This window comes from Dermacentor variabilis, chromosome 1 (genome assembly GCF_050947875.1).
Source record: "Dermacentor variabilis isolate Ectoservices chromosome 1, ASM5094787v1, whole genome shotgun sequence".
In the NCBI taxonomy this organism is placed as follows: domain Eukaryota; kingdom Metazoa; phylum Arthropoda; class Arachnida; order Ixodida; family Ixodidae; genus Dermacentor; species Dermacentor variabilis.
The window spans coordinates 41,699,539-41,719,365 of record NC_134568.1 but is presented as its reverse complement, the minus strand read 5'-3'; the positions used below and the strand labels follow the sequence as shown (position 1 = coordinate 41,719,365).

The 19,827-nt window shown below is 44.1% G+C and overlaps 2 non-coding genes across 2 annotated transcripts; both read left to right on the top strand.

Annotated features, from left to right (window-relative positions):
• Window positions 1-2,255: 2,255 nt before the first annotated feature.
• TRNAA-CGC (transfer RNA alanine (anticodon CGC)) lies at window positions 2,256-2,327 on the top strand. The gene has a single exon. It is a non-coding gene; the product is annotated as a tRNA-Ala (tRNA).
• A 9,533-nt stretch (window positions 2,328-11,860) lies between these two features.
• TRNAA-CGC (transfer RNA alanine (anticodon CGC)) lies at window positions 11,861-11,932 on the top strand. Its single transcript has one exon. It is a non-coding gene; the product is annotated as a tRNA-Ala (tRNA).
• Window positions 11,933-19,827: the final 7,895 nt, after the last annotated feature.

Sequence of the window (19,827 nt, the reverse complement as noted above, 5' to 3'; positions counted from 1 at the left end):
GATGAAAGACTGCGCGCTTTCTCCCCGCCTTCTTCCCGTGCGCGCGCTAGTTCGAGCCGCCATCCTTCTCGGCTCACATTTGCACGCTTTCATTCACACCCATAGCATACGGCGAGCGGGCGCAGTGTCATCGCACTTGCACTTTATACGGAACATCACGGTGACGGCGACATGCACACCGATGGTGTAAATGCGCCGGGAGTTTTCATATAATTCCCATTGCAGTAAAACAATAATTCGGTGCTTTCAAACTGTTGATCAAACTAGGTATTTTTGCTGAGGCGACCGGGTCACTGTTTCAGGAGCAAGCAGTCTTCACTACGTGAAAGAGGATAGTTTAATCTCTCCCTTTTTTTTATTTGTGAACCCGATTAGCAGTTCCATCCGCTGAAGCGTTTCCAGGAATAGTGCAGTGAGTTAGCATCCACTGAAATGCTGCAACGTAATTAGTAGCACTTGCTTCTGTTAGCTCTTTCAGCGTTTCGTATAATAAATATGTATTCAAAAAATTATTGTTCATGCATTTTAGCGAGGCGGATTTGGCTTAAGAATCACTGCGTGCTGTCTATTGATGCTGTGAAGCGGAACGCCAATAGTATAGGGAAAAGTTCAGCGATAGTAGAAAATGAGAGCACACGTGGCCTCTGCAGAGTATAAAATGAACAACTGGAAGAGCTCCGCCCTTAAGAGGAAGCTTTAGCTCGAGTGCTCCTATCTAAATACATGTAAAAGGAGAATTCGTTTTTCTCGGCAACCACTGCACCAAAATTGACGAGGTTTGTTGCATTTAAAAGACAAACTTAAAATCTAGTGACTGTTGGTTTCGAATTTTTGAGTTAGGTCGTCAATCTTTTATTAAAAATTGGCGAAAATCAAAAATTTTCAAAAAACGACACTATCAAGTTTACAACTCTGTAACTCAACCACTAAAGATTATAATACAATTCTGTGAATTGCATCTAAAAGTACATCCATAGCGGACTAAATTGATATGTTACACATGAATATAAAAAAATTTAATCATAGGGAAATACAACTTTTGTAAAACCGTTGTAACCAACGTAACAAATTCTTGTAAGATGTAAAATGACATATTGAATTTGTCCGCTTTGAATGATCTAATGGATGCCGTTTACAGAACCGCGATATCAGTTCTTGATGCATAGCTATCAATTTGTAAACTTCGTGCTTCTATTTTTTTCAAACGGTCAAATATTTGAAAATTGTTTTAGAAAAATTCAAGCCATAAATCGAAATTCCGCTTCCAACAGTCACTAGAATTTAACTTTCTCTTTCAAATGCAACAAATTTCATCAAAATCGGGCTAAAATTTCATCAAACCAAGCTAAAGGTTCCTCTTAAGAGGAAGCTTTAGCTCGGGCCCAACTCCGACGCGGCCTATTCAAATACATGTAAAAACGCAAAAACGATTTTCTGAGATAACCCCTGGACCGATTTTAATGAAATTTGTTGAATTTGACAGGGAAAGTGAAATTCTAGTGACTGTTGGTCACGGAATTTCTATTTAGGCCCTGAATTTTGTTAAAAAGATTTTCAAAAATTCGAAAGTTTGAAAAAAATAGAAGCATGAAGTTCACAAATTCATAACTCTGCATCAAGAGCAGATATTGCGGTTCTGTAAGCGAGATCCATCAGATCATTGAAAGCGGACAAATTCGATACGTCATTTTATATCTTACGTGAATTTGTTACGTTACTTACAAGGGTTCTGCAAAACCTATATTTCCATTTTACAATATTATTTTACATTCATGTGTAACATATCAATTTTGTCCGCTTTAAATGTACTATTAGATGCAGTTCACGGAATTGTATTATCAATTTTCGTTGCTGAGGTATAGAGTTGTAAACTTGATAGTTTCGTTTTTTGAAAATTTTCATTTTTTGCCAATTTTTAATAAAGAATTGACGACCTAAATCAAAAATCCGAAACCAACAGTCACTAGATCTTAAGTTTTTCTTTTAAATGCAGCAAACCTCGTCAAATTTGGTGCTTTGGTGGCCGAGAAAAACGAATTCTGCTTTTACATGTATTTAGATAGGAGCACCCGAGCTAAAGCTTCCTCTTAAGTTTTGAGGTTGGCTGGCTGGCTTTGGCTGGATGAATAATGCCGGAGTTTCAGGTAAATTTTAAGGACTTGAGCTTTGAAAGCATCGTGGTGCCAGGAGATTATGCACTGGTATGTGTCCTAGTTTTGCTGTAGTTATCTTGCTACTATAATGAGATTAAATGCGGAGGTGTAGCTCAGAGGTAGAGTGCTCGTTTCGCATGCGAGAAGTCCCGGGTTCAAACCCCGGCACCTCCATTTTTTTTCCTTTCCGAAAGTGGTGTTTTTTTAACCTTACGTTGTAGAAAAGCAGCCTTCTGTTAGCGTATTTCACCATAGTGAGCTACTGTTTAGCACTTCTGTCGTACAAAACAGGGTTACTGCACACCAACTGTCCCAGACGATTTACTCGTGCGTCTCAGATTTTCTTGTAAAAAAAACATGGTTACTTACTACCTTACTCGAAGTCATTTTCTAGTATACTGTGTTTCCCAGCTAACGTTAGCCAAGCCGTTCAACGAAGCAAATTATTCAAAAAACACAGTGCGAGTTGCAGTTATAAGAACTGCGGTGTTAACTCGTCAGTGTCTATGAACACCAAACATCGTAGATTTTATAATCGTAGTTTGTACCGTGTTTTTTGAAATATTTTATTTTATTGAACATATTGGATAACGTTAGCTGGGGCGCGGCGGCCGCATTTCGATGGGGGCGAAATCCGAAAACACCCGTGTACTTAGATTTAGGTGCACGTTAAAGAACTCCAGGTGGTCGAAATTTTCGAAGTTCCCCACTACGGGGTGCCTCATAGTCCGAAAGTGGTTTTGGCACGTAAAACCCCATACTTCTTTAACGTTAGCTGGGATACCTTATATGTTTTTGTGTAACGTGATATTTTCCTTAAGCTTACTAAAGTACTTGAAACATGGTTCCGCTAGAAAATTAATACCAAACTTATTTTAGTGCACAATGCTGCCCTACTTCGTCCGCTGAACCTACAATGATTTATCTTCAATACTGTCACGTTTTAGCGACGGTAATGAACTACAGTGTGCAACGCAAGTTACGAAACTAACTGTTCACTGGACGAACCTGCGCCCAGCAAAAAAAAAAATTATTGCTCAGCACATTGAGAGTGGAGAGCACACTCGCCAATCGTCGAAATCTGGTTCTGTGGGTCAAGCACGTCTGCTTTTGTACATCACTTGTCCAAGATGGCGGCGTAGTTGCTGGTGGCTGCATGCCTTTCAGAAAGTACTGCACAATTCGTATCGCAAATTCAATCTGATTACACGGTCGGGTGAACGATAGCCAACAGATAAAATCAGCGATAATATATCTAGCCGATACAGAAATGTCCGTTGCGCGTCTGGGGCTGAGCGATAACACTGTAACAAAAATTATCTCGAGAACGGTCACCAAGAACATAAACAATTTAAGCACATGTCAATATGCACTGGTCTTTATGGGAAGCTTCAGTTGGAAACGCAGCTTAAGGAGCTAGAAATGTTGAAAAAATCTCGCCAAGTTGGCTATGCTTCACTGGCGAAATACCTACTCATTTGTTCATCGTAATTATTTTACTTCACTGTCCTAGGGCTGTACTTCAAGTTAAAATTGATGGCGCCAGTACAATTTACGAACTTTTGGCAAAAGTATGACAAACGTGCCAAAATGTTGGTTTTCCTTCAGTTTTAGGCGTGATTTTCGCAACGAGGCGCTCCATCTGAAAATATCATAGAAAGCGCGTAAGATAGCTTGTTTTTTGGCGTTTCTTTTATGTAATTACCTCATTTTTATGTTTATTTTAGGGGAGATATAACTTTCTTTAATTTGGAAACCTTGCTCGGCATAGTTCCGTACAAGTTCACCGCTCCGCAAATTGGCTGTTGTGCGTCAGACAGTCAAAACGAGCAGCGTGGGACTTCAGCACTTGAGTGTTGTTTTCCAGTCCAAAAACTGTTATCAATGGCATCTTTGCCTTTTCTTCCTGACTTACATCCCACAGCCGGTCAGAAACTGGAAGGTTAGGCGAGTGCTACCGGAGATTGCTTCTTCTATCAAAGCCCACTTTTTTTCTTTTTTTCTTACATTACAATTGACACGCTTCTCTGAAAAGATTCGCAAAAAGAGCCCAGAGTGCGCATGCCGGAGATTTCTGGTGCACATGGCGTGCTTATCCCGCAAGTACATGTAGAGAGCGGTCAAGCAATGCCGGCTTTGCTATTCAGCTGGCAAATGAGAAAAAGAAAGAAAACATGCGGATCCCACACGCTATGGGAGTCGGTTTACACGAACCTGTCATTAGTGTTTGCAAAGAACAATGTTCCAGTTTATCAACCATTTGCAAGCATACAGCAAATGATAAGCGGGAACCGACTCGCTCGACAGGAACTTGTGGCTCTTGATCATGCGCATCCTACGCATGATTACGATGAAATTGCGGCGATGACGCTGGATGGACAACGTCATGACGACAATGACATGACAGCGGAATCACTGCGACAAAATGATGATGATTGAACGGCCACGAAGACATGACAACGAAGCGGCGAGGACGATGAAATGACGACGAGGGCAGGACTATACTGATATGACCACATTGAAATCGCTACAAACAAAATGACGCCGACGAAGCGACCACGACGGCATGATGACGACAGTATGGCGATGACACTATGACAACAATGACACACATATAACGAGTCTGGAATAACGATCCTGGCATGACGACAACGGGAGGATAACGCTGGAGCGACGGCGATGGTATGATGACGACAGCGTGATAGCGATGGCATGACGAAGAAGCTGGAATGACGATGACGGCATCATGATGCTGGAATTACAACGAATGTGTGACGATGACGGCGTGACGACGAACGCATCGCTACGATAAGCCAGTAGCATCAGCGAACTGTCAACCGCTTCAGCATCGTGAAGGTGTCAGCACGCCCCACCGGACCAGCGGTGATGGCATTGCGTGACATGCATGGTTGACGAAGAATGCGCGGTTGTAAAGCGGTGTTTTCTGGATGCTGCTCGACCGCGGATCACGATGACGGGATCAAGGAGCTCCTGTGAAAGCAAGTGTAAGGGCCATTGCTAGCCGCTCAAGACGACTGTCAAACGAACCAGTTAATTGATTGTCCATTCAATCAGCCGATATGGGTCAAGTGAGGCAAGTTTGAACCCCTTCTTCAGCAAGTGGTTCCCTCCTGTCTCTGGGGTAGTCAACTGCTTAGGCCGGTGGGTATTCCCACATTGTGTTTAGTGAACAAAGGTAATATGTAATTGCGCGTGGCCATCTCTTGAAGGCGGAGTCTTCGGTTACTTTAGATGCTCCGATTAGAGGAAGGTGTACCTGTCGGTTTCTCTGACCTACAGATATAGGGAGGGCAGAGGGGATTCAGGTAGACATTTTTCGGCTCCTTCGGTGTACATCAGTTTAGTCACGCCAGAGTGTTGCGAAGTAACCTTGTCTATTCCTGGTGTAAATTATATTCCTTCATTCCCGATGAGAAGCTGCTCCTCTTTTCAACGTCGTCTTTGGTGTGGATAAGGCAGACGACGGCAAGGCGACATACCCCCTTTTGATATGCACGACTACAATTCTTACACACGACATTGGGATGACATTGCAGTCCATAGACACTTCGTATAAAGAGCCGCCAGATGAAACGATCAAGAGCTGCAGGAGAAGATGAAATAACAGTCGATTTAATCAAAGATGGAGGAGACATAATACTTGGAAAACATGGAAAACATATCAGGACACATATAAAATCTAGTACAGTTCCATATGTCACATGGTGGCCGCATATGATACATAGGAATGAACGGCTTTTTAATGCCACCGCAATGTGGCTCACTGGAATTAGTGAATATGGCGCATAGGAGTTTTTTCGATTGGGCACAGAATGCTCACTGGATTCAGTTCCACATATGCGGGATTGTTCTAAAAAATGGTTAAGTAAATTTCCTGAAAAAAATTTCTCAAGTTTTTACTCTCTTATTTTGACTCGCTAAGAAGCACTGCATGCGTATTCACTAGGCTGGTTGATGAGGTGGGTCGCGCTGCATATGCCAAAGGCGATTTGAAAGAGAAGAGGCTTGCATTTATATATTGTATTGAAGAGAATGACACACTTAGGCTCGCGCGGTCGGACTCCATGGATGGAGAGGGGAAGAAGAAGTAGAAGTAAACAGGCATTCTGGCCGATAGCAGGCTGTCTGCATCTCTGCTTTATGATGGCGCAGGCGCGAAACACGGAGCCACGGGTCTTAATCCCCCTCCGTCCACGACCCTTCTAAGCGCCTGAGTCCGTTCGGGCTCGCTGTCACTAGCGCCCGGGGATGGCGTCCAAGCCTCCATGGTGTCAGGATTGGGGGCTGAATCCCATCGCTCGTAACCCGTTGTCAAGATTGGAGTCCGGCATCAATTCGAAGGTAGCTCGCCCATGCCGTTATCCACGCTGAGGACGATGATGAAGGGAAGGACTGCTTCTCACCGAGAACGAGGAAAGGGGTTTATTTACGGTATTTACATGCAGTTCATCAGTCTAGCATGACTGCGAGAGAAAGTACGTCAGTCTAACACGACTGCTTGAGAGAGTGTCTCAGTCCAACGTGACTGCTTAAGTGTGTCGAGCATCCGCACAACAGCAGTTTTTACACACTCGGTCCTCCCGCGATACAAGGTGACGCGAACGTTCGTTTAGTCATCGTAAACTGCCGCCTCTCCGCGGGACAGTTTACACAGACACATGCACACACACACACGTGTTCACGGTCCGAAACCGACACCACACGAATTTTGTAGAACTCGGAGGGGACCCGGGTAGCACGCCCGGGTAGCCATTGTCCTGCGTCTTAGTCGGCACGTGGGAAGGGGCCTTCGTCGGCGTTCCCGCGGCAACTCCCCCACTCATAGCAGAACAGGGCGGCGTTGTCGTGTTGCGCACAAAGCCTGCTTCGTCGAACTCCTTCAGTCACAACGGCGACGAGGCCAGACCGTAACGGTGGCGGTTTCAGCACAAAGCCTACTTCGTCAAACGCATCCTAGCTAAAGCGACGGAGAGTGGAGGATGCGCGAATTGTTCCCGACACAAAGTCGACTTAGTCGCGCCATGGCCAGTGGTTGGCGGCGGCGTTCGAAGATGAGGTTGCCACCGCTTGCGTAAATGGCTGGCAAACTTGCACTGCGGCTCGCCGTTCTTAACAGCGCCTCCATGTCCCGGAAAATCTCGACTGTCTAGCGCAGATAACCGCTGGGCAGGAAGAGAATGCCTGGTAGCCAGGGGGTGATGCCTTGGCTCGCAGCGACCACTTGTGTAATGTCACCGCCCCAAAACATCCAACAAGGACCACCAACTGCAAAATGAACCCCACAACACGGCTCTACGCCGAGATGACGTACATTGGCTGTTACTTTAGACCCTATAGGCTTCAAAAAAAAAAAAAAATAAGTGCAGAAACAAAAAAAAATGCTGCATTTCGCAATGCCAATTTCTGAAGCAATTTCGTGCTGACAAATTCAGCAATCATGGAGCGAATCTTGCTAAATGAGATGCGATCTTCTTGGCTTAATAAAATTAACACTAGTAACCCTAAAATTTAGGCGGGACCCTCAAACGTAGAATTCAAATTAGCCTACTCAAACCATTCGCATTGCTATGCAACTTTCCCTTCTTATATCTAACGGAGAAGTTGTACTCTTGGAGATTAAGACTACATCGGAGCAAGCGGCCATTTTTGTGTGACATTTGATTGAGCCACGTCAGAGGACATTGGTCGGTCTCGAAGATGAACTTCGCTCCGTACATGTAACACGACAACTTCTGGGCGGCCCAAACTAAACAAGCGCATTCCTTCTCTGAAGCGCTGTAGGCTTCCTCTCTTAGATTTACTTTACGGCTGGCATAGAGGATAGGATGCTCCTCGTTATCGTCGCCGACCTGACTAAGTACCACGCCCATACCTCTGTCGCTTGCGTCGCATTGAACTATTAATTCCTTTTTGTAGTCTGGCGCGCGAAGCAATTCAATGCGGTCTTCGAATTGAATTGCTACCATTTGTAAACGCAAATATTTTCCGAAAAGTTTTCGAATATTTGAAGCCGTGAACTGTTTTTGTAATAAAACATAACATCTCAGCTAAAATACATTAAATTTCATCTCCACGAACACAGTGTTGACCTAAACGATGACGACTTGCGCATTATAGCAGGCTTCGTCTATGAGAGAGCCAGACCTTACCGATTATATACAGCAATAGTTCGCAGCCTCCCAAGAATCCTGTACATCCGAACAAAGTGCTTATTCATTCCTAATGTTCGATTTGTGCTTTTTTTATTGGCGTGTCTTATTAGGAAAGAATGGCGCCTTCAAGTGGCACCGGCTACTCCTCGTCGCCCGGCAAAGAATACTATTGCCACAACATTGGTAACGAAATGCGGTACAAAATTATCACTAAAACAGTCAGTCAGTAATATCCAAAAGTTCTGTACATGAGTCCAGGGACCCACAGAAGATGCACGTGTATGCAGTTGCATATATAAAAGCATGTGCTTCGTTTCGTCCGCGACATAAAGTTCAGTTTCACAGACGAGTGTACAGACCCGTAATAATACCCGTACATAACATACTAAATAAACTTCTGAGAAAATAAGCATAGACTTGCATTGTACGTGTATCTTTCAGCGGAAAATACAATATAGATCTAAGATACTGGTGGTTTCCAAGAAAACGCTTAAAACGGCAAGCACTTTTTTCTGAAGCCACGCAGTTGGCCATGTGCCAAGTGTATATTTCTTTAGGGTGAATGATCCTCGATCTAATAGAATTAAATTTGCCCGCAACTATATAAAGCACTGTTTTTGGGCATCGTGCAGTGCAGCTTACATGTGCTAGGAAATACTTGCACTACAAATATCCGCAAACTTCAGAGTGTGCAAGCACAAGCACTAAGAACTTGTCTCGGTCTCCCCAAAACTACGTCATCGATTGCGACAGTGGCCATTGCTGGAGACACTCCTTTGACAGTCTACATAGATACTGATATCCTGAGAGCACACATCCGACACCTGACTCGGATTCCCTCACACCATCTTGCTTGCTTGCCAGCAAAGAGGCCATATTCTACTTTTGCCAAAGGTGTTATAAGACATCAGTCCTACGTGCCATCAGAATTTACGCCGAATTTCGTTTTTTCCTCTTAAGTAGTTACTCATGGCAGGATTCTTTTACATTGCCGCCACCCATGAGATTAATTCAGCCTGTCTGACTTTCCGCTTGACGTTCTTTGTTGCTGTTTTGCCCACCCTACAGGCCGCATACTTGCTGGTAATCTTCCTAGTTCTTTTCCTCCACTGTGAATCAATGTTATTTTCTGTACAAGTACCTGAACACTCTACCAGTCCATTTACATTCTTCCATATTCCTCAGTCGTTCTTCATAATCAACTTTACTATGAGCTTCCCTCACTTCTCAACCTTGTCCATCCTCCGTTGGAGTAGAGCGCCCCCTGCTACCAACGCGCGATGAAAGACTGCGCGCTTTCTCCCCGCCTTCTTCCCGTGCGCGCGCTAGTTCGAGCCGCCATCCTTCTCGGCTCACATTTGCACGCTTTCATTCACACCCATAGCATACGGCGAGCGGCCGCAATGTCATCGCACTTGCACTTTATACGGAACATCACGGTGACGGCGACATGCACACCGATGGTGTAAATGCGCCGGGAGTTTTAATATAATTCCCATTGCAGTAAAACAATAATTCGGTGCTTTCAAACTGTTGATCAAACTAGGTATTTTTGCTGAGGCGACCGGGTCACTGTTTCAGGAGCAAGCAGTCTTCACTACGGGAAAGAGGATAGTTTAATCTCTCCCTTTTTTTTTTATTTGTGAACCCGATTCGCAGTTCCATCCGCTGAAGCGTTTCCAGGAATAGTGCAGTGAGTTAGCATCCACTGAAATGCTGCAACGTAATTAGTAGCACTTGCTTCTGTTAGCTCTTTCAGCGTTTCGAATAATAAATATGTATTCAAAAAATTATTGTTCATGCATTTTAGCGAGGCGGATTTGGCTTAAGAATCACTGCGTGCTGTCTATTGATGCTGTGAAGCGGAACGCCAATAGTATAGGGAAAAGTTCAGCGATAGTAGAAAATGAGAGCACACGTGGCCTCTGCAGAGTATAAAATGAACAACTGGAAGAGCTCGGCCCTTAAGAGGAAGCTTTAGCTCGAGTGCTCCTATCTAAATACATGTAAAAGGAGAATTCGTTTTTCTCGGCAACCACTGCACCAAAATTGTCGAGGTTTGTTGCATTTAAAAGACAAACTTAAAATCTAGTGACCGTTGGTTTCGAATTTTTGAGTTAGGTCGTCAATCTTTTATTAAAAATTGGCGAAAATCAAAAATTTTCAAAAAACGACACTATCAAGTTTACAACTCTGTAACTCAACCACTAAAGATTATAATACAATTCTGTGAATTGCATCTAAAAGTACGTCCATAGCGGACTAAATTGATATGTTACACATGAATATAAAAAAATTTAATCATAGGGAAATACAACTTTTGTAAAACCGTTGTAACCAACGTAACAAATTCATGTAAGATGTAAAATGACATATTGAATTTGTCCGCTTTGAATGATCTAATGGATGCCGTTTACAGAACCGCGATATCAGTTCTTGATGCATAGCTATCAATTTGTAAACTTCGTGCTTCTATTTTTTTCAAACGGTCAAATATTTGAAAATTGTTTTAGAAAAATTCAAGCCATAAATGGAATTCCGCTTCCAACAGTCACTAGAATTTAACTTTCTCTTTCAAATGCAACAAATTTCATCAAAATCGGGCTAAAATATCATCAAACCGAGCTAAAGCTTCCTCTTAAGAGGAAGCTTTAGCTCGGGCCCAACTCCGACGCGGCCTATTCAAATACATGTAAAAACGCAAAAACGATTTTCTGAGATAACCCCTGGACCGATTTTAATGAAATTTGTTGAATTTGACAGGGAAAGTGAAATTCTAGTGACTGTTGGTCACGGAATTTCTATTTAGGCCCTGAATTTTGTTAAAAAATTTTCAAAAATTCGAAAGTTTGAAAAAAATAGAAGCATGAAGTTCACAAATTCATAACTCTGCATCAAGAGCAGATATTGCGGTTCTGTAAGCGAGATCCATCAGATCATTGAAAGCGGACAAATTCGATACGTCATTTTATATCTTACGTGAATTTGTTACGTTGTTTACAAGGGTTCTGCAAAACCTATATTTCCATTTTACAATATTATTTTACATTCATGTGTAACCTATCAATTTTGTCCGCTTTAAATGTACTATTAGATGCAGTTCACGGAATTGTATTATCAATTTTCGTTGCTGAGGTATAGAGTTGTAAACTTGATAGTTTCGTTTTTTGAAAATTTTCATTTTTTGCCAATTTTTAATAAAGAATTGACGACCTAAATCAAAAATCCGAAACCAACAGTCACTAGATCTTAAGTTTTTCTTTTAAATGCAGCAAACCTCGTCAAATTTGGTGCTTTGGTGGCCGAGAAAAACGAATTCTGCTTTTACATGTATTTAGATAGGAGCACCCGAGCTAAAGCTTCCTCTTAAGTTTTGAGGTTGGCTGGCTGGCTTTGGCTGGATGAATAATGCCGGAGTTTCAGGTAAATTTGAAGGACTTGAGCTTTGAAAGCATCGCGGTGCCAGGAGATTATGCACTGGTATGTGTGCTAGTTTCGCTGTAGTTATCTTGCTACTATAATGAGATTAAATGTGGGGGTGTAGCTCAGAGGTAGAGTGCTCGTTTCGCATGCGAGAAGTCCCGGGTTCAAGCCCCGGCACCTCCATTTTTTTTCCTTTCCGAAAGTGGTGTTTTTTTAACCTTACGTTGTAGAAAAGCAGCCTTCTGTTAGCGTATTTCACCATAGTGAGCTACTGTTTAGCACTTCTGTCGTACAAAACAGGGTTACTGCACACCAACTGTCCCAGACGATTTACTCGTGCGTCTCAGATTTTCTTGTAAAAAAAACATGGTTACTTACTACCTTACTCGAAGTCATTTTCTAGTATACTGTGTTTCCCAGCTAACGTTAGCCAAGCCGTTCAACGAAGCAAATTATTCAAAAAACACAGTGCGAGATGCAGTTATAAGAACTGCGGTGTTAACTCGTCAGTGTCTATGAACACCAAACATCGTAGATTTTATAATCGTAGTTTGTACCGTGTTTTTTGAAATATTTTATTTTATTGAACATATTGGATAACGTTAGCTGGGGCGCGGCGGCCGCATTTCGATGGGGGCGAAATCCGAAAACACCCGTGTACTTAGATTTAGGTGCACGTTAAAGAACCCCAGGTGGTCGAAATTTTCGGAGTTCCCCACTACGGGGTGCCTCATAGTCCGAAAGTGGTTTTGGCACGTAAAACCCCATACTTCTTTAACGTTAGCTGGGATACCTTATATGTTTTTGTGTAACGTGATATTTTCCTTAAGCTTATTAAAGTACTTGAAACATGGTTCCGCTAGAAAATTAATACCAAACTTATTTTAGTGCACAATGCTGCCCTACTTCGTCCGCTGAACCTACAATGATTTATCTTCAATACTGTCACGTTTTAGTGACGGTAATGAACTACAGTGTGCAACGCAAGTTACGAAACTAACTGTTCACTGGACGAACCTGCGCCCAGCAAAAAAAAAATTATTGCTCAGCACATTGAGAGTGGAGAGCACACTCGCCAATCGTCGAAATCTGGTTCTGTGGGTCAAGCACGTCTGCTTTTGTACATCACTTGTCCAAGATGGCGGCGTAGTTGCTGGTGGCTGCATGCCTTTCAGAAAGTACTGCACAATTCGTATCGCAAATTCAATCTGATTGCACGGTTGGGTGAACGATAGCCAACAGATAAAATCAGCGATAATATATCTAGCCGATACAGAAACGTCCGTTGCGCGTCTTGGGCTGAGCGATAACACTGTAACAAAAATTATCTCGAGAACGGTCACCAAAAACATAAACAATTTAAGCACATGTCAATATGCACTGGTCTTTATGGGAAGCTTCAGTTGGAAACGCAGCTTAAGGAGCTAGAAATGTTGAAAAAATCTCGCGAAGTTGGCTATGCTTCACTGGCGAAATACCTACTCATTTGTTCATCGTAATTATTTTACTTCACTGTCCTAGGGCTGTACTTCAAGTTAAAATTGATGGCGCCAGTACAATTTACGAACTTTTGGCAAAAGTATGACAAACGTGCCAAAATGTTGGTTTTCCTTCAGTTTTAGGCCTGATTTTCGCAACGAGGCGCTCCATCTGAAAATATCATAGAAAGCGCATAAGATAGCTTGTTTTTTGGCGTTTCTTTTTTGTAATTACCTCATTTTTATGTTTATTTTAGGGGAGATATAACTTTCTTTAATTTGGAAACCTTGCTCGGCATAGTTCCGTACAAGTTCACCGCTCCGCAAATTGGCTGTTGTGTGTCAGACAGTCAAAACGAGCAGCGTGGGACTTCAGCACTTGAGTGTTGTTTTCCAGTCCAAAAACTATTATCAATGGCATCTTTGCCTTTTTTTCCTGACTTACATCCCACAGCCGGTCAGAAACTGGAAGGTTAGGCGAGTGCTACCGGAGATTGCTTCTTTTATCAAAGCCCACTTTTTTTCTTTTTTTCTTACATTACAATTGACACGCTTCTCTGAAAAGATTCGCAAAAAGAGCCCAGAGTGCGCATGCCGGAGATTTCTGGTGCACATGGCGTGCTTATCCCGCAAGTACATGTAGAGAGCGGTCAAGCAATGCCGGCTTTGCTATTCAGCTGGCAAATGAGAAAAAGAAAGAAAACATGCGGATCCCACACGCTATGAGAGTCGGTTTACACGAACCTGTCATTAGTGTTTGCAAAGAACAATGTTCTAGTTTATCAACTATTTGCAAGCATACAGCAAATGATAAGCGGGAACCGACTCGCTCGACAGGAACTTGTGGCTCTTGATCATGCGCATCCTACGCATGATTACGAAGAAATTGCGGTGATGACGCTGCATGGACAACGTCATGACGACAATGACATGACAGCGGAATCACTGCGACAAAATGATGATGATTGAACCGCCACGAAGACATGACAACGAAGCTGCGAGGACGATGAAATGACGACGAGGGCAGGACTATACTGATATGACCACATTGAAATCGCTACAAACAAAATGACGCCGACGAAGCGACCACGACGGCATGATGACGACAGTATGGCGATGACACTATGACAACAATGACACACATATAACGAGTCTGGAATAACGATCCTGGCATGACGACAACGGGAGGATAACGCAGGAGCGACGGCGATGGTATGATGACGACAGCGTGATAGCGATGGCATGACGAAGAAGCTGGAATGACGATGACGGCATGATGATGCTGGAATTACAACGAATGTGTGACGATGACGGTGTGACGACGAACGCATCGCTACGATAAGCCAGTAGCATCAGCGAACTGTCAACCGCTTCGTCATCGTGAAGGTGTCAGCACGCCCCACCGGACCAGCGGTGATGGCATTGCGTGACATGCATGGTTGACGAAGAATGCGCGGTTGTAAAGCGGTGTTTTCTGGATGCTGCTCGACCGCGGATCACGATGACAGGATCAAGAAGCTCCTGTGAAAGCAAGTGTAACGGCCATTGCTAGCCGCTCAAGACAACTGTCAAACGAACCAGTTAATTGATTGTCCATTCAATCAGCCGATATGGGTCGAGTGAGGCAAGTTTGAACCCCTTCTTCAGCAAGTGGTTCCCTCCTGTCTCTGGGGTAGTTAACTGCTTGGGCCGGTGGCTATTCCCACATTGTGTTTAGTGAACAAAGGTAATATGTAATTGCGCGTGGCCATCTCTTGAAGGCGGAGTCTTCGGTTACTTTAGATGCTCCGATTAGAGGAAGGTGTACCTGTCGGTTTCTCTGACCTACAGATATAGGGAGGGCAGAGGGGATTCAGGTAGACATTTTTCGGCTCCTTCGGTGTACATCAGTTCAGTCACGCCAGAGTGTTGCGAAGTAACCTTGTCTATTCCTGGTGTAAATTATATTCCTTCATACCCGATGAGAAGCTGCTCCTCTTTTCAACGTCGTCTTTGGTGTGGATAAGGCAGACGACGGCAAGGCGACATACCCCCTTTTGATATGCACGACTACAATTCTTACACACGACATTGGGATGACATTGCAGTCCATAGACACTTCGTATAAAGAGCCGCCAGATGAAACGATCAAGAGCTGCAGGAGAAGATGAAATAACAGTCGATTTAATCAAAGATGGAGGAGACATAATACTTGGAAAACATGGAAAACATATCAGGACACATATAAAATCTAGTACAGTTCCATATGTCACATGGTGGCCACATATGATACATAGGAATGAACGGCTTTTTAATGCCACCGCAATGTGGCTCACTGGAATTAGTGAATATGGCGCATAGGAGTTTTTTCGATTGGGCACAGAATGCTCACTGGATTCAGTTCCACATATGCGCGATTGTTCTAAAAAATGGTTAAGTAAATTTCCTGAAAAAAATTTCTCAAGTTTTTACTCTCTTATTTTGACTCGCTAAGAAGCACTGCATTCGTATTCACTAGGCTGGTTGATGAGGTGGGTCGCGCTGCATATGCCAAAGGCGATTTGAAAGAGAAGAGTCTTGCATTTATATATTGTATTGAAGAGAATGACACACTTAGGCTCGCGCGGTCGGACTCCATGGATGGAGAGGGGAAGAAGAAGTAGAAGTAAACAGGCATTCTGGCCGATAGCAGGCTGTCTGCATCTCTGCTTTATGATGGCGCAGGCGCGAAACACGGAGCCACGGGTCTTAATCCCCCTCCGTCCACGACCCTTCTAAGCGCCTGAGTCCGTTCGGGCTCGCTGTCACTAGCGCCCGGGGATGGCGTCCAAGCCTCCATGGTGTCAGGATTGGGGGCTGAATCCCATCGCTCGTAACCCGTTGTCAAGATTGGAGTCCGGCATCAATTCGAAGGTAGCTCGCCCATGCCGTTATCCACGCTGAGGACGATGATGAAGGGAAGGACTGCTTCTCATCGAGAACGAGGAAAGGGGTTTATTTACGGTATTTACATGCAGTTCATCAGTCTAGCATGACTGCGAGAGAAAGTACGTCAGTCTAACACGACTGCTTGAGAGAGTGTCCCAGTCCAACGTGACTGCTTAAGTGTGTCGAGCATCCGCACAACAGCAGTTTTTAAACACTCGGTCCTCCCGCGATACAAGGTGACGCGAACGTTCGTTTAGTCATCGTAAACTGCCGCCTCTCCGCGGGACAGTTTACACAGACACATGCACACACACACACGTGTTCACGGTCCGAAACCGACACCACACGAATTTTGTAGAACTCGGAGGGGACCCGGGTAGCACGCCCGGGTAGCCATTGTCCTGCGTCTTAGTCGGCACGTGGGAAGGGGCCTTCGTCGGCGTTCCCGCGGCAACTCCCCCACTCATAGCAGAACAGGGCGGCGTTGTCGTGTTGCGCACAAAGCCTGCTTCGTCGAACTCCTTCAGTCACAACGGCGACGAGGCCAGACCGTAACGGTGGCGGTTTCAGCACAAAGCCTACTTCGTCAAACGCATCCTAGCTAAAGCGACGGAGAGTGGAGGATGCGCGAATTGTTCCCGACACAAAGTCGACTTAGTCGCGCCATGGCCAGTGGTTGGCGGCGGCGTTCGAAGATGAGGTTGCTACCGCTTGCGTAAATGGCTGGCAAACTTGCACTGCAGCTCGCCGTTCTTAACAGCGCCTCCATGTCCCGGAAAATCTCGACTGTCTAGCGCAGATAACCGCTGGGCAGGAAGAGAATGCCTGGTGGCCAGGGGGTGATGCCTTGGCTCGCAGCGACCACTTGTGTAATGTCACCGCCCCAAAACATCCAACAAGGACCACCAACTGCAAAATGAACCCAACAACACGGCTCTACGCCGAGATGACGTACATTGGCTCTCACTTTAGACCCTATAGGCTTCCAAAAAAATAAGTGCAGAAACAAAAAAAAAATGCTGCATTTCGCTATGCCAATTTCTGAAGAAATTTCGTGCTGACAAATTCAGCAATGATGGAGGGAATCTTGCTAAATGAGATGCGATCTTCTTGGCTTAATAAAATTAACACTAGTAACCCTAAAATTTAGGCGGGACCCTCAAACGCAGAATTCAAATTAGCGCGCTCAAACCATTCGCATTGCTATGCAACTTTCCCTTCTTATATCTAACGGAGAAGTTGTACTCTTGGAGATTAAGACTACATCGGAGCAAGCGGCCATTTTTGTGTGACATTTGATTGAGCCACGTCAGAGGACAGTGGTCGGTCTCGAAGATGAACTTCGCTCCGTACATGTAACACGACAACTTCTGGGCGGCCCAAACTAAACAAGCGCATTCCTTCTCTGAAGCGCTGTAGGCTTCCTCTCTTAGATTTACTTTACGGCTGGCATAGAGGATAGGATGCTCCTCGTTATCGTCGCCGACCTGACTAAGTACCACGCCCATACCTCTGTCGCTTGCGTCGCATTGAACTATTAATTCCTTTTTGTAGTCTGGCGCGCGAAGCAATTCAATGCGGTCTTCGAATTGAATTGCTACCATTTGTAAACGCAAATATTTTCCGAAAAGTTTTCGAATATTTGAAGCCGTGAACTGTTTTTGTAATAAAACATAACATCTCAGCTAAAATACATTAAATTTCATCTCCACGAACACAGTGTTGACCTAAACGATGACGACTTGCGCATTATAGCAGGCTACGTCTATGAGAGAGCCAGACCTTACCGATTATATACAGCAATAGTTCGCATCCTCCCAAGAATCCTGTACATCCGAACAAAGTGCTTATTCGTTCCTAATGTTCGATTTGTGCTTTTTTTATTGGCGTGTCTTATTAGGAAAGAATGGCGCCTTCAAGTGGCACCGGCTACTCCTCGTCGCCCGGCAAAGAATACTATTGCCACAACATTGGTAACGAAATGCGGTACAAAATTATCACAAAAACGGTCAGTCAATAATATCCAAAAGTTCTGTACATGAGTCCAGGGACCCACAGAAGATGCACGTGTATGCAGTTGCATATATAAACGCATGTGCTTCGTTTCGTCCGCGACATAAAGTTCAGTTTCACAGACGAGTGTACAGACCCGTAATTATACCCGTACATAACATACTAAATAAACTTCTGAGAAAATAAGCATAGACTTGCATTGTACGTGTATCTTTCAGCGGAAAATACAATATAGATCTAAGATACTGGTGGTTTCCAAGAAAACGCTTAAAACGGCAAGCGCTTTTTTCTGAAGCCACCCAGTTGGCCATGTGCCAAGTGTATATTTCTTTTGGGTGGATGACCCTCGATCTAATAGAATTAAATTTGCCCGCAACTGTATAAAGCACTGTTTTTGGGCATCGTGCAGTGCAGCTTACATGTGCTAGGAAATACTTGCACTACAAATATCCGCAAACTTCAGAGTGTGCAAGCACAAGCACTAAGAACTTGTCTCGGTCTCCCCAAAACTACGTCATCGATTGCGACAGTGGCCATTGCTGGAGACACTCCTTTGACAGTCTACATAGATACTGATATCCTTAGAGCACACATCCGACACCTGACTCGGATTGCCTCACACCATCTTGCTTGCTTGCCAACAAAGAGGCCATATTCTACTTTTGCCAAAGGTGTTATAAGACATCAGTCCTACGTGCCATCAGAATTTACGCCGAATTTCGTTTTTTCCTCTTAAGTAGTTACTCATGGCAGGATTCTTTTACATTGCCGCCACCTATGAGATTAATTCAGCCTGTCTGACTTTCCGCTTGACGTTCTTTGTTGCTGTTTTGCCCACCCTACAGGCCGCATACTTGCTGGTAAGCTTCCTAGTTCTTTTCCTCCACTGTGAATCAATGTTATTTTCTGTACAAGTACCTGGACACTCTACCAGCCCATTTACATTCTTCCATATTCCTCAGTCGTTCTTCATAATCAACTTTACTATGAGCTTCCCTCACTTCTCAACCTTGTCCATCCTCCGTTGGAGTAGAGCGCCCCCTGCTACCAACGCGCGATGAAAGACTGCGCGCTTTCTCCCCGCCTTCTTCCCGTGCGCGCGCTAGTTCGAGCCGCCATCCTTCTCGGCTCACATTTGCACGCTTTCATTCACACCCATAGCATACGGCGAGCGGCCGCAATGTCATCGCACTTGCACTTTATACGGAACATCACGGTGACGGCGACATGCACACCGATGGTGTAAATGCGCCGGGAGTTTTCATATAATTCCCATTGCAGTAAAACAATAATTCGGTGCTTTCAAACTGTTGATCAAACTAGGTATTTTTGCTGAGGCGACCGGGTCACTGTTTCAGGAGCAAGCAGTCTTCAGTACGTGAAAGAGGATAGTTTAATCTCTCCCTTTTTTTTTATTTGTGAACCCGATTCGCAGTTCCATCCGCTGAAGCGTTTCCAGGAATAGTGCAGTGAGTTAGCATCCACTGAAATGCTGCAACGTAATTAGTAGCACTTGCTTCTGTTAGCTCTTTCAGCGTTTCGTATAATAAATATGTATTCAAAAAATTATTGTTCATGCATTTTAGCGAGGCGGATTTGGCTTAAGAATCACTGCGTGCTGTCTATTGATGCTGTGAAGCGGAACGCCAATAGTACAGGGAAAAGTTCAGCGATAGTAGA